The 13,875-nt window shown below is 51.2% G+C and overlaps 1 long non-coding RNA gene across 1 annotated transcript in view; it reads right to left on the bottom strand.

Annotated features, from left to right (window-relative positions):
- LOC106027612 (uncharacterized) overlaps window positions 1-13,035 on the bottom strand; it is a 59,765-nt gene extending 46,730 nt beyond the window's left edge. The window contains exon 1 of the long non-coding RNA XR_010048184.1: window positions 12,603-13,035. This is a non-coding gene — a long non-coding RNA (uncharacterized LOC106027612). The remainder of the gene's footprint in view (window positions 1-12,602) is intronic.
- Window positions 13,036-13,875: the final 840 nt, after the last annotated feature.

A 13,875-nucleotide genomic window follows, 5' to 3' on the forward strand; every position in this document is an offset into this window, starting at 1 on the left:
ATGTGCTTCCCAGAGCACAGGCACCTGGCTCGGATCCTGTTTTTCACCAGCAGTCACAGCTTGGAGTATCCATAAGCAGGTTCTTGAAGAAGCAAAATTCCCACCGCTTCTCTGAGTGGCCCGAGTGGAAAAGCAGCTCTACCCCAAGCCTTTCTACCATGACAGTCCGCAGCCTGTAACAAGACAGGTTGAAGATTTCTGGAATGCACCAGATAGTATTCAGGTTCAAATGAACAGGCCGATAGGTTCTGCTAGAAGTGCAGGCTCAAAGAAATGAAGATGACAACCAGCCAAGGAGCCACCAAGAAGATGAAAGGGAAGAAGCCAGTCACCAATTTTTCTAAGGGGAAGACTTAAAAAAAAAATTTTTTTTTCAAAGCTTCTAGCATCAGGGCCTTGTTGAGGATCTGTCTTCACGGGACACTCTCCTGCCCCAGGGCTAGGAGAGCCTCCAAAACAGCAAAGGGTCAACTCCCAACAGCACCAGGACACAGAGAGAAGGCCCAACAGGCCCCTCTTCACAGACACCCCCAGCCTTCACAGATGCAACTCAGGACAGGGAACTTGTCCACTAAAGCCAGGCCACACCACTTGGGGCCCCAGCAAGGCTGGAATCTGGCCCCCTAGGCTGCCAGGAACCTGTCCTGCCCAGATTGGCACTGCACCCATTCCATGTGTACTTGGCCACGGCTCCTGCTGTCTGTGCAAGACACTCAGCTTCTTGGGATACATGGGGGGCTGTGGTGGTGAAAAGCATGGCCTCACACCTGACAGTCCAGCCTGGGGTCACTGTGGGCTCACTTGACGTGCACGTGTGGGTAAACTGTTCTGCTTCCAGGCCATGGGCTTTCGAAGCTGTAAAAATGAGTAACACACTGCACTTTGTAGGGCGATGTGAGCACAAAAAGAAGGAACAAGTACAGGGTGCTTGGTGGTTCCCAACAAGAGTATGTTTTTCTCAGTGCCAAGGGCAGAGTTAGACCATGGAGAAGAGACCGTGCACCTCTGAGGAGTGCTGGGCTGAGTGGGCCTCGCTGGCTCTTTCCTCCTCGCGCTGGGGAAGTGCCTGGTACCCCCACTGCCCTTAGAATCTATCCCCTCACTGGAGCCTTCTGCTTAACCAGGATCATGGCCATGCGCTCCACAAGCAAAACAGAGCCCACAAGGTCCCCACATACTAGGATCTGAGTCAACTGGACACTCTGCCTACTAAGAAGCCCTGTCCCGTGTCCCCAAGCTCTGACAGCCACCCAAAGCTGCTCAGATGCCTGGAGTTTCCTTGCCCCATGAAGTGCCACATGGAAACAGGGCAAGGTCCAGCTCACCACTTACTGGCCAAGCGCCCATAAGCCCAGGCAGGCAGCTACAGGATTGTGCCTGGTGAGATTCAGGTTTGGCTGTGTCACTGGGCAGCTGAGAGGACTAAGTTCATCTGCATAACGGGCTTAGAACTGTGCCTGTCCTGGTCCCAAATGGCTACTCCATACTAGCCACCATAGCCATTCCCTGCTTTGGGCTCCAAACTCTACCCACCTTTTTTGGGTGACCTCCCTTGGCTCCAGTCCTGATCTAAGCAACAACCCCTTTTTCTCTGTTCCACTGTCCCAGCGCACATCACACTGTGCGTGCACATTCTTCTGCACCTACAGGTCCATCCACTAGAGCACAATCCTGGCACCACCCGTGTGACCAACATGTGCAGTTACTAACTGGTGATTCAGTCTTCTCAGCACCCTGGAATCTGCAATGGGAAGGGGCTCCTCTTGTGGCCCCCAGGACACCATGTGCTAGCATCCCTCCTCTGGGCTGTCTTATCATCATGGTGCAGTACTTGTTCCAGGTGCTCCAAAACAAAGAGGTAGGGTCAGGAGGACTGTCTTTGGCTACTGTCAGAGTCCCCTGATACACAAGATATGTGAAAGTGGTCCTTCTCAGCTTGGCCTTGGCCGAACTAACCCATCACCAAACACCAGTCTGCCCCAAGTCCACATCTACCTGGCCTGTACTGGACACACAGCCACTGAGGTGTGCCCCTCCTCTGGATGTGCCAAGGAGCCAGCAGGGCTTACCAGGGAGTGCAGAGGAGGCTCTACTTGAACTTGAGAATCCCTAAAATAGCCAGCAACCCATAGAACTACACAGAAGGAAAAAGAAAAAGCCAGTGAGGCATCAGCCCTTGTTTGGAATTTGCTCTAGAAAGAAAACTATGCATCAGCCCCACCCTGGCTGGCAAGGAAGGTGGTCCTGGCAAAAAGCACCAGTCCCAAAACCTCAGAGGGGGAAACCCCTCCTGCATAAAGAAGCCACCAAGGCGGGAGCTGGACAACAGAGGGTCTGGCCAGGCTCACAGGTTAGGGGCCAAATGTCAGCTACATCCCACCCTCCTATCCTGGCCAGCCTGCTCCAGGTCAGCCCACTATGGAGGTGGGGGTCAAAGGCCTGGGCTGGATTTCAGCCTTGGCTGCAGTGAAAACCCTTGCTGGCCTCATTGGCCTGGCCCACCCTTGCTGGACATTCTGGCTGGAATGAACCAAGCCAGGAGAGCTGAAACTCATCCATCAGAGCTGCTACATTTACGATAACCAATCTCCCTCTGCCAGAAATTCTTTTGGTAAGAACACTTGCTCCCAGCCTCCCTGTCCCCTGCCCCACCAAGCTCTCTGGAGACTGGGCTTCCCCGTCAGCAGCCTCGCCTGGCTCAAAGCTGATGGCCAGGAGGACGTGGGGCCTGACTCAACCCTCAAGCTCCTCAGCAGACGGGAGGTCCCTGCGCACCTCCGCAAGGCTGGATCAGGGCCCAAATGCATCTGTCTATACCAACACACACTCCTGCTATAGGGGCAGCCCCTTCCTTTCATCTAGAGCAGCCCAGGCAAGTGTGGTTCCTGACAGGAGCAGTATCACTTTTACCCCTTTAGATGTGACACCCCTGGGGAAGGAAACAAGGAGAGCAGGCAGAAAAGTCTACATTCAAGGATGCATTTATCCCTTAGACCAGGCATAGGTGAGCTAGCCCATGGGCCAAAGTCAGTCTGCAACCTGTTTCTATAAAGTTTTATTGGAAAACATGTGCCCTCATTCACTGATGTATTGTCTATGGCTGCTTTCAGGTTACAGTAACACGAAGCAGATGTTCCTCAACTTACAATGGGGTTATGTCCTGAAAAGCCCATTGTTGAGTTAAAAATGTTTGTTTACTATATAGCCACCTCTACAAAGTCCCTGCTCAGTGGTGTGGTACAGGAGCTGTTTCCCCACCTGATCGCAGGGCTGATTAGATAGCGGTACCTCACTGTTGTGGCCAGCATTGTGAGAATTAAACCGAGCATACTGCTGGCCCAGGAAAGGAGCAGCATTCTAAATATGGCTTCTTTGAAATGTGTTATTGTCACACACACCTGTAATCCCAGCACTCAGGAGGCTGATGCAGGAGGATCATTGTGAGTTCGAGGCCAGCCTGGGCTACAAAGAGAGCTCAAGGCCAGCCTGAACTGCAAAGCAAGACTCTGTCTCAAAAAGACCAAAAACAAACAAACAAACAAAAAAAAAAAACAGAAAAGAAAACGAAATGTTATTGTTTTTGCATATTTTGTAAAGTTAAAAAAGTATAAGCTAAATCACCATAAGTCAGGGACTATCTCTGGTTACAAATCAGACACAATGGTCCTCACAACATAAAGTATTTACTATTTGGAATTAGACAGAAAAGGTACCCTGCCCTTGTTTCTAGTTAATATTTGTACCAAGCACTGAGTTGCCCTCTGTTTCTGGTTGGTATTTATTTCTGGCTGATACTGAGCTAAATCCAGGATAGGAGAGGAAGCAAAACTTGTTGTACTTTCAAGGACAGGTGAAGGAGGGACCCCAGGGGTCTTGGGGGCAGCCCAGCCACCTGCCCCAGTTAGGTGAAACTGTCATGGTGACATGCTGTCTGGAGTCTCCTCCAGCCTGTGGGCTCCTCCCATGGCTGAAGAGAAAACTCTCTATCTCTGGGGACACAGCTGTTGTCACCTTAATCAAATGAATGCTATTATAGGCCATGATCTCTTACTCCAGACCTTCAGGACAGATGTGTTTCAGAGTTCTCCTGGGTTTAGGAAGGGAATGCAGTGCTCCAGCAGGACAGCAGCCATAATCAAACACTTTTAATATCTCTGCAATGAAACCCCTGACTATTCACACTCCCCGGGATAAATTCAGACTCTAATAGTCTCAGGTCAGTTTGGGTCAGGTTTCCACAAATTTAGTTACAAAAACAAGTATTGCTTTTCAGAGTTTTGTGAAGTTTAGAATTTGGGATAAAGGGCAGTGGACCTCCATCAGCAATAATTATAAAGGACGGCCTCTGGGTCTCAACTTCACCCTGCTGGCTGTGGTTGGACACTACCTTGGTCTCAGGCAGAAGGCCCTCACTGCCACTGGACACAAAGAAAACACTCATAGGCACACAGTAAACACACACCGAGAGAATTCACACTGCCAGAATTTCTCTGTGCCTCTAAGGAACAGCCACTGACATTACTGCCGAAAAATGGCGAAAGTAGCTTTTAATGCCAACTGTTGTCTGCCTGCTTCATTATCAGGAGCAAGAGATGCCAACTTCAATGAAGTTTTTTCCAACGCTGTTTACTGGGGACAAGGACAATAAACTATCTCTGGTCACTGTGGCTGCCCAACGGGCAGGCATGTGAGGTCCTCAGCAGGTGAGTGAGAGAGAGCCATAACTTTACAAATCCATTATTTTTCTCCCTCGTGTACTTCCTCAGAGCCTCCCTGTGGCCAAAGTTCCATTTGGAAATCTAAAATAATTTATCTCATCACAAATTCCTAACAGCTAATTAGAAAGAAAAATGTACTAATTGGATAATCTGGTTTCAGATGTTCTAATTATACTCCTTTGGTGGGGGGAAGTAAAAATATACATATACATAGAATGTAACTGCGCTTCTTCCAGAAAGTGTAAAATATCCAGAAAGCCAGATATAAGGTTAAGAAAATCTTATAGTAGTGATACTGCAAGAATGATTCAACACATTATCCATATACAGAGGACCCATCCTCTACAAAACACAGTTCTTCTGTATTAAAGGGTATCTTTTCAGATGTTCTGGAAGTAGGTGTACTTTTTCCCTTTTTAATGCAACATATAGTCTTAGGCATTCTGAAAGGTCATACCCTCTGTTTCTTAATCAAATACTCCTACGAATGACTACCAGAAATTTCCTCATCGGCTGAGATTGCTACACCCTGAATTGGGAAAGAGATTCTTGACTCCACTGCTGATTTTCACCTCACCCCAGCACTGGGCAGATTTCTTGGAGCAATTTTACTCCATGATTAGGAAATGCTTTCTGTCTGCCTGAGTGCAGGTCTTGGGGGCAAGATAACAAAAGGAGATGGCAGCATGCACAGGACAGTGCCCCAGCTCGGCACAGTTCCAAACACCAAATGCCAGAAAAAAAAAATGTCCTGTCACTTGTCCACAGGGACCTGGCACACCCTCCAAATAAACCTAAAGCTGCCACTGCACTGTAGGACCACCCCTCACAGGAGGGGGCAAGAGGCAGAGGGCTGCCATCTGCAAACACTACCACCTGCAACCTGGCTGTCCAGGTGGAGATCCCTATGGGACTTGGACTCCTGGCAGAGGGGACACAGGTGCCCTCTTGGGCATTTTCTCTGGTCCTCTGCAGGACACATACTACAATCTGAGAAATACAGCAGGAAGTATGCACTGCCTGGGTGAGAAACACAGCTCCCAGAACCAGTGCCTCAGACCACTCACATCTCAACTCTCTGGGATTTTTCCCTGGATCACTTCTCACCCTGAAGGGAGAAAGTGTCCTCTAAATGCCAGGACAGAAAAATCCTCAACAATGTTCCTTGTCATTTTCTTTTTCTTCTTCTTTATTTTTTTCCTGAAGACAAGCTTTTCTCTGAAGAGCGGGTAACAGGCTTTGGTGAAAACCCAAAGTACGTAACTTCAGTCCCCTGGGCTGCTCAGTTCTAATATGATTACACATCGAAATGTAATAAACGGAGCAAAGTGGTATTATTTTTCTGGGAAAAACCAACATCATAAAAGGGTCTTTATTGAATCAAGGGCCCATGAACTGTTCTTTTGCCTAATTATGGCTCCCAAGTGAGCGAGGCTGGGTTTCCAGGCAGGACTCCTCACAATTCTCCGGCCCAAAGAGCAATGGGATGTTTGTCACAACTTGTCTAATCACAACAAAATCCACCAAGAGGTGAAAGAGAGACTGCCAGGACAGGTTGGCGGCGGCCCCCGCCCCACTCTGCCTCCTCTCATTTTCACGGCTGCCCTCTGCTCCATGCCTACACCCCTTCCATCTCAGGCCATGGTCCTGGACCCTGTCCCCTTTCCAGGTCAGAGCTAAAGCGGTTTCCCAGCATCCTAGCACTGCTTCCTCTAAGGCCATCTCTCCAGAAAAAACTCATTGTCAAAATGTGATCTTTTGCCAGATGATTTAACATTCAGCAATTTGGCCAATATTCACGTACACCATGCACTCGGACGTGAGCAGATGAGTGCTCCCGCTACCAGACCCGGGAGGATTGTGAGTGTATGTGTGTGGATGTCTTGGGACTGGCGAGGGTCCATCCTCCACACCAAACCACTGGGAACAAGGGGTCTGCTTGACTTTCCCAGCCAGGCATGTTGGAGACTTAACATTTTACTCACACTCAAGTTCTAAATCCAAGTATTGGTTTAATCACCTACAACTTCCAAGAGCAGACATATTTCCTTTTTAAAAATGGGTCCCAGCCCCATGTTGTTAAATCCCCAGCAAGCTCCACAGACTGGGATTTGAGAGCATCTTCCCGGGACCCGTGCTCCACAGTGGCTGCAGGAACCACCACTGGGAAAGCAGGTGACTTCCAGCCCACTTCCCTTCATCCTCTCCCAAGCTGTACCAGGCAAGTTTCTCTCCAGAAGCAGGGACCACCTTTCCCTCAGCTAGGACTGGCCTTTCTTGTAGTGTTTCTCCCCAGATATCCAGCTGGCAAGCAGAATGCCAGTCCCAGATCATCCTGACTGAACCTCCCTAAGGTTTCTTCATTGGTCCTATACACTCCAGGATAAACTTTGGTGTCACTTGGGAGCGGCCATGATGTACCAGCCTCCACCCAAAGGCTGGCACCTCATATTTCATTTTTACAGTCTTTGTAATGCCTGAGAAAGTAGGCTCCTATTGTCAGATAGGTAAACTAAATCTCCAGGCTCAATCCAGCTAATCTCCAGGACAGCCAGACTCCCAATTCTAACATCAACGCCCTTTCCCCAATCCTGTCTTAAACAAGAAAGCAGTCAGGTATGGTGGTACACACCTATAATCGCAGCACTTGGGAGGCTGAGGCAGGAGGATCATGGCAAATTCAAAGCCAGCCTGGGCAACATAGTGAGTTCAAGGCCAGCCTGGACTATACTGTGAGACTCCGTTTAAAAAAACAAAACAAAATAAAACAAGAAAACATTTCCTGTCTCTGAGAATGTCCTGAGTAGCCAGCTGGTAGCATCAAATAAGCCCAAAGCAGTTTCAGTCTTTTCAGAAGCCTTGGAGAGGAGGTCTACCTCACAAATGGGGTAGATTAAGGATTATTTCCAACATGTTTGCTTGGGACACGAGAATTTAAACCTTCATCACCAAGAAGCAGAAGCCAGTGTTTGCCCTTCAACCCCACAGCTCCCAGGCCAAAAAGCCAATGACGGAACAGACACAAGCTGGCTTCCTGAGAATGAACCACATAGTCTTCCTAGGAAGGTCCAAATTTCATAGGTGCAGTGAGTCCCTCCCACTCCTCCTGACCACAGCCCCAGGTTCTAGCTGGGCTCCCCTCAGTGTCAGCATCACCTCCTGGCTCTGACTCTCAGTGGCCTGTTAAGGCTCCAAAGGGGGACAGTTCATTCAGTTCACTCACTCACTTACTGGACAGAGGGGTGCTCGGTCCCAGTGTTGCAGACCTGAGATTAAAACAGTTCTTTCCACCCAGCACCTTTCTGTCTAGTTCTCCAGGGCAGTAAACATAAGGTGGTCTGGCTATAGGGAAATTTCAAAATTCCCCAGCGCGTGCCAAAGGGAGGAGGTAGCATGCTCAATGGGGGAGAAGTCACCTGTACTATAAGCTCCAGGGACAGTCAGGGCTACTTAAGACTTAAGCACTGAAAATATGAGGGTGGATCCCCACCTCCCGTGTAAAATTCCAAATAAAAATATCACTGTGACATAAAAAAAGGACAAGTCCCCTAAAATTCTGATTTTTCCAATCTGATCATTATTATCAGCCTGTTTCTTGGAACATGATTTTTTTTTTTCTCCTTCCCCATTTCTTTGTCCCAGTAAGAGTGTGCTGAGCCTGCCCACTGGGTGCCAGCAAGCAAGCAGGCCTGCAGTGGCTGTGGCAGCTCAAAAGCCTTTCTGGGATCTCTTATGAAATGTGTTCAATGTCAAGCGGACATTGGGCGTTCCAGGCTGGTTGCGTTGCAGAGCAGATGTGCTAGGTGCCACATCTGCAAGGCAGGGCTCTAGCTAATCCGGACCCATCTACCTCCTGAGCTACAGCTGAAGCTTGCTGGTTTCAGATCTGGAAGACTGCACCCCAAAGGCTGGAGCCTGTTTCTGCTGCCCCAAAGGCCAGCGGAGAGATCCTAGGAAGAGCCCATTCATCTCTGAATTTCAGTCTCAGCCACAAAATGAGGCCTCCCGATACCCCTCACACACTTTAACGACTGGGGTAAAAGCTATGTGGGCAGTGAGGAACCAAGCCCATCTTTACCCACAATATCTCTTGTTGCCCCAGCATCTGGCAAAGAGGTGGTTAATAATAAAAACCAAAAGAACCCAGACTTAGGCCAGGGAACACCTCTGGGGTATCACCCCGCCTTCTGATCATGAAGCTGTTGCAAACGGCGGATTAAATAATTTATCCAAAGCCACATGCTGGTGAACTACGGAGTCAACCTGAGAATGTGTCAGGCCCACAAGCCTGAGGCCTCCATCTCTCCACAACAAGCAACAAGCATACCCAAGCAGTTCCAAGAGAAAAGAGCCCAGAGGATGAGGGCTAACCACTGAAGATTCACTGGGTTGTTCTTGGAACTACACATACATTTTCTCATACAAGCTTTGCCACACCTTGACAAGGTAGGTATCAAAAGCCTTATTTCACAAGGGAAGAAACTGGGACACAGACAAGTCACTGGGAAAGGCCACCCAGCTGGCTGAGGAGTTAGAACTGGAGCCGCTATACACCTTCATGGCCTTTATTGGGCTGCTTCCAAAGAAAAAAACTCTTCTTGGAAACCAAAATGGTTCTTCCTTCACAGACAACTCTCTTTCGGGGACTTATCAGAGATTAAAGCACTGTGCTTCAGTGTAGAACTCAGACTACCCAAATATTTACCAGCCCGCACAGAAAGCCGCAAACCAGCCTGGCGGGGGACTCAATTCCACAAAGTAGTGAAGGCCAAGCTTTTGCTACACAAAGTGGAGGAGCAAAAATCCTCACCATCCAGGACAGTTCAGACAGCTCAGCTTCAGGCAGGGACACAGAAAGAGACCCAGTGAAGCAGCTCTGAGGCCCTGCAGGGGTGGCCACATTGAAACCCTGGAGGCATTTCGAAGTAAACTTGCTCCAGGACTGCCTGGCTTGCTAGGGTTACAGGTAGGGAGAAGGACACCACTTAGTCCAACATATCCTTTGTCATTCCAGTGCCACTGGGCAAAAATTGATCTCTAATCTTTAATAGGTGGGGGTTTTATTTAAAAGTAAAGCCAGAAGGGGAAGTTAATTATTCACCAGGTTGCAATTTACTTAAGAGTTGAGGGAATGTGAATTTCCTCCCAGCAGGCAGAACCTGGAGTCCAGTGTGGGTCTCCCTGGGGATCTGGCTAAAATCTTTCCCCTCCCACCAGCTTTCCACCTTGCATTTAGCTGCTTCCTGAAGAAGGCTCTGGGGCAAACAAACCTGACTGTCCAGCTACATTTCCTATCCATTTTCTGAAGGATTAGAGGTAGGGTTGGGGCAGGAAGGAGAGGTTTGTTATAGGACAGAGAATTCAAAAGGGACAACAAAGTCACAAAGCACTCAACTAAAATGCAAATCCTAAATGAATCTACTTCCATCACAGCAACAACTGGCTTCTGCAGACCAGGCCAGTTCAGACCACTGCCTAGCTGATTCAATCACATTGTGAGAAGGAAAAAAAAAATTGTAAGAGAACTGGGCGTGGTGGCACACACCTATAATCCCAGCACCCAGAAACTTGAGACAAAAAAGATTGCTGAATTCCAGGCCAGCCTAGGCTACATAGTGAGTTCAAAGACAGCCTGGACTAAAGTAAGACTTTGTCTCAAACAAACAAACAAACAAACAAACAAATCAAGGAAAAAATTCTAATCACTTATTTCTCTCAAACAGATGCAGTATCAAAGTCATTTCCTAAAAATCCCTAAAGCCCTGACCAGCCAGACAGAATGAAGCACAGCTGGAGAGAAAACTAAGACACTAAAACCAGGCCAAAAGGGCTCCTCTCTCCTGTCTGCCTTATTCCAGCCTTTTTTTTCTTGCCATCCCCTCCAGGGTTGGTATAAGTATCCAGCTTGGCATGCTTTTCTTCTGAAGCCCACTCCTGACCATAAACTATTGTGGAGATTTCCATCTCATTTACTTTCCATATTGATCCTGGGGCTGGGAGAAAAGTTGGTTCAAAGGGAGAACTTTGTTTTCCCAATCTGATTCGGTGCCCAACACAGCATTTTTAATTAGGGGCAAGATCTCCAGTTTTAATTCCTACCAATTCCACTCCCAGACAATAGTCGCAAAATTTAGAATTTGTCAAGAATCTCTGAAATCTACCCCACAGCCAAAGAAACTTGTTTCTCCCATAATGCTGGCATGTGCATATTCCACTAACAGAGACCTGTAGGACAGGGCTTGCATGGCCAAAATTAGCCAACAGCAGAGCTCCTGGGCCCAGTTCTGTCTCAGTAACCCCAAAGCTCTCCTCACTCTCCTCTATACCTGTCCCCAGACCTATGTCCTACCAACACAGGCATGGTGACATTGGCATGATTCCCACAAGGACATCTCTGTAGGCAGCAAACAGAGGTCACCACTGAGCCTGGGGGGAAATGCTGCTTTTAATTAATTAATTACTTACTTTATTTATTTTTGAGACAGGGTCTCACTACATAGTGCAGGCTGTTTGGCCTTGAACTTGATTAAGCAGCCCCGGTTGGCCTCAAACTCACAGTGATCCTCCTGCCTCAGCCTCCCAAATGCTGAGATTACAAGTGTGCCCCAACTGGCAGAAAATGCCATTTTATGGATCTTTGCACAACCTCCCAAGAGGTGAGCCAGCCTGGCCAGGCTAGTTTCTAATTGCTCCTCCATGCTTCTAGAAACCTCTCCTATTTCCCAATGCCAAGAAGGGGGCCAGAGGTGGCCTATTTTGTCAACTTGCTCTTCACACAACTTAAGTCACCTCACTGCATGTTTTTGCAAGGCTTTCCCTGAGAAAACAACCAAACACAACAGAAAATGACAAAAAAGTCAACTTCAGATTTCAGAGGTTAGTGGGGGGTTTTCTTCAGGGGAGGGAGGTAGAATCAAACTTATTGAGGAATTCAGTTTAAAGAATTTCATCATAAAACTTGAAGAGGGCTGGCATAGGACACCAATGTTGCATGTGTCAGGGAACAAAAGATCAGCCAGTAGGAGACACATCCACAAACACACATCTTTAAAGACATGGTTTTGGGGGAGAGACAGAGGTTTCCCACTCCACAGGGGCTAAAGCACCACATCCAAACCCACCTCCTCAGAAGCAGGTCTAGAAATAAACTGGTCCTCCCCACTTTCAAGCTCAAGGTTGCCACCCTGAACAGCCCAAAAGCTAGACCATGGTGGGCCGGCTGGGCTCGGCCACCAGTGAGTGCGGCTGTCTCTCCTCTCACCCCAGGTCCACCTCCACCGGGAGAGCACAGCCCCCAGGGAATGTTCGCCGCACACTTTAGAGAACACTGCCACGTACCCTGCGCATCGCGGGGGTCCCCCCAATCTGCGCAGTCTGCGTTGCGTGCGACTTGCAACCCTTTGCTCCAGTCTGGGCAGGGGCTGGAGCCCACGCCCCGAGGGGCGAACCCGGGTGGAAGCCAGGCTGGGACGAGGACAGCGGAGGAGACGCCGGTCCTGGGGGCCGAGGACTGGGACTTTGTAGGCCAGTTGAACCGACACCCTCATCTCGCCCGCAAAGACCCAGCCCTCAGCTCCCGTCCGCCTCGGAGTTCGGGGTGCGCTGAGTCCCCCGACGGACTTCCTCAGCCCGCCTCCTCTCTGCACCGCACTCTGCTCCCCCAAGCACCTTCCCCCAGAGAGGTCACCTGTCCCGCCAGACCTCGACCAGCAGCGAGCTCTGAAGCTTCCAGGCCGCCCGGCCGCCCCGGCGCAGGCCGAAGGACAGTTCGCGATGGGGGAGGTGCGGGGCCCGAGCCTCCCCACCCCGCGTCCCCGCCGGGCGCACGAGTTATGCGTCGAGAAACTTCACTCGCTCCCGCGCCGCGCCGCGCCGCCGCGTTACCTGAGCTCGGCTCCGAGGGGCGCCGGCCAGGGCTGAAGGGCTGAAGGGCTGGGGCGCAGGCACCCCCAGCCCGCCGCGGGCCACGCCCTCCGCGCGCCGAGTCCGCGCCGCCGCCAGGACCCTGGTGGCTCAGCCTCAAGCCAGGGCTCCGCGCCCCGACGTTCGGGCGGCCCGCGCGCATCTGGCCCGGAACCCCGGCCTCGTTCCCCCTGCCCCAGACCCGGGGGCTGTCGGTGCTCCATCCCCGAAGGGGGCGCGCCTGGCGCGACTGGGACGAGAACACAGTAGCGAGACCCCCTCGAAAGTTGGGGGTTCAGCTTGCTCGCACGACCCGACCTGGCTCCACGTGCTGGTGACACATCAGGAAGGCTTTGCGCCCCGCGGTTCTCGGCGGGCGGACGCGACCAGCGCCCGCCGGCACCGCCTCCACAGCCGAGCGGACGGCGCCCCGCCCCGGCCCGCCCTCTGCCCGCCCCTCGGCGGCGCCGCCCCCGGCCGCGATGCCAGCCGCAGCCTGCGGCACCGGCGGAGGACACCCGGCGGGGGCAGGGGCGGCTCCGGCCTCCCCTTTCCCCACTGCCAGTGTCCCCCTGGGGACTGGGTCTGGACCCCTGCGGCCTGACTCGACAGTCTCGGGTGCCTTCCTGCTGGTCACGCAGCCCTTCCCGCCCCCGAGCTTCAGTAATTTTCCTTTTTCCTCCTTTGACCCGTCCGAGCCGCTGCCAGCGCCTCCTTCCGCGGAGACCGGCGCGGGGAGCCCCCTGCCGGCCGCTCGGATCCCGGGCCGCGCCCCCTGCCCGGCGAGCGCGCCTGCGGCCGGCCTCGACCTCGCACTCTGGGAACCTGGGGCTGCCCGGGCACTTCTTGCAGAGCGTTGGTGGCAAACCGAGGAGAAAATAAGCGCAAAGAGCCACTTATGGTACCTGGCAGCGGGCATTCTTGAGATCTGTGTTTGCAGCTCCTGGTGCTGGTTGCCTGCACAGTGCTTTTTGAAATGCCAATTCCGGGGGAGGGGGCAGTGGAGGAGGAGTTCGAGGCTGAGGGGAGGCTTTCTCAAGACTGAAGAGGGGTGAGAGGCAGTGGAATTCCATCTGGTGGGGACCTGCTGTCCTATTGTCTATAGAGAAGCCAAAACAACACACATCCGGAATTGCGTGTGGTCAGCCAAGACCCCCTAGACCATATATAGGCCTCTGCCAAAAAGCCCGGCCTCCAGCCTGCCAGGACACCAGGGATTATGGAAGAGAGGGTGATGGGGAAGCCAATATAGCTG

This window comes from Cavia porcellus, unplaced genomic scaffold (genome assembly GCF_034190915.1).
Source record: "Cavia porcellus strain 051 isolate PalLab524CR breed Dunkin Hartley unplaced genomic scaffold, mCavPor4.1 scaffold_6, whole genome shotgun sequence".
Taxonomy (NCBI): Eukaryota; Metazoa; Chordata; class Mammalia; order Rodentia; family Caviidae; genus Cavia; species Cavia porcellus.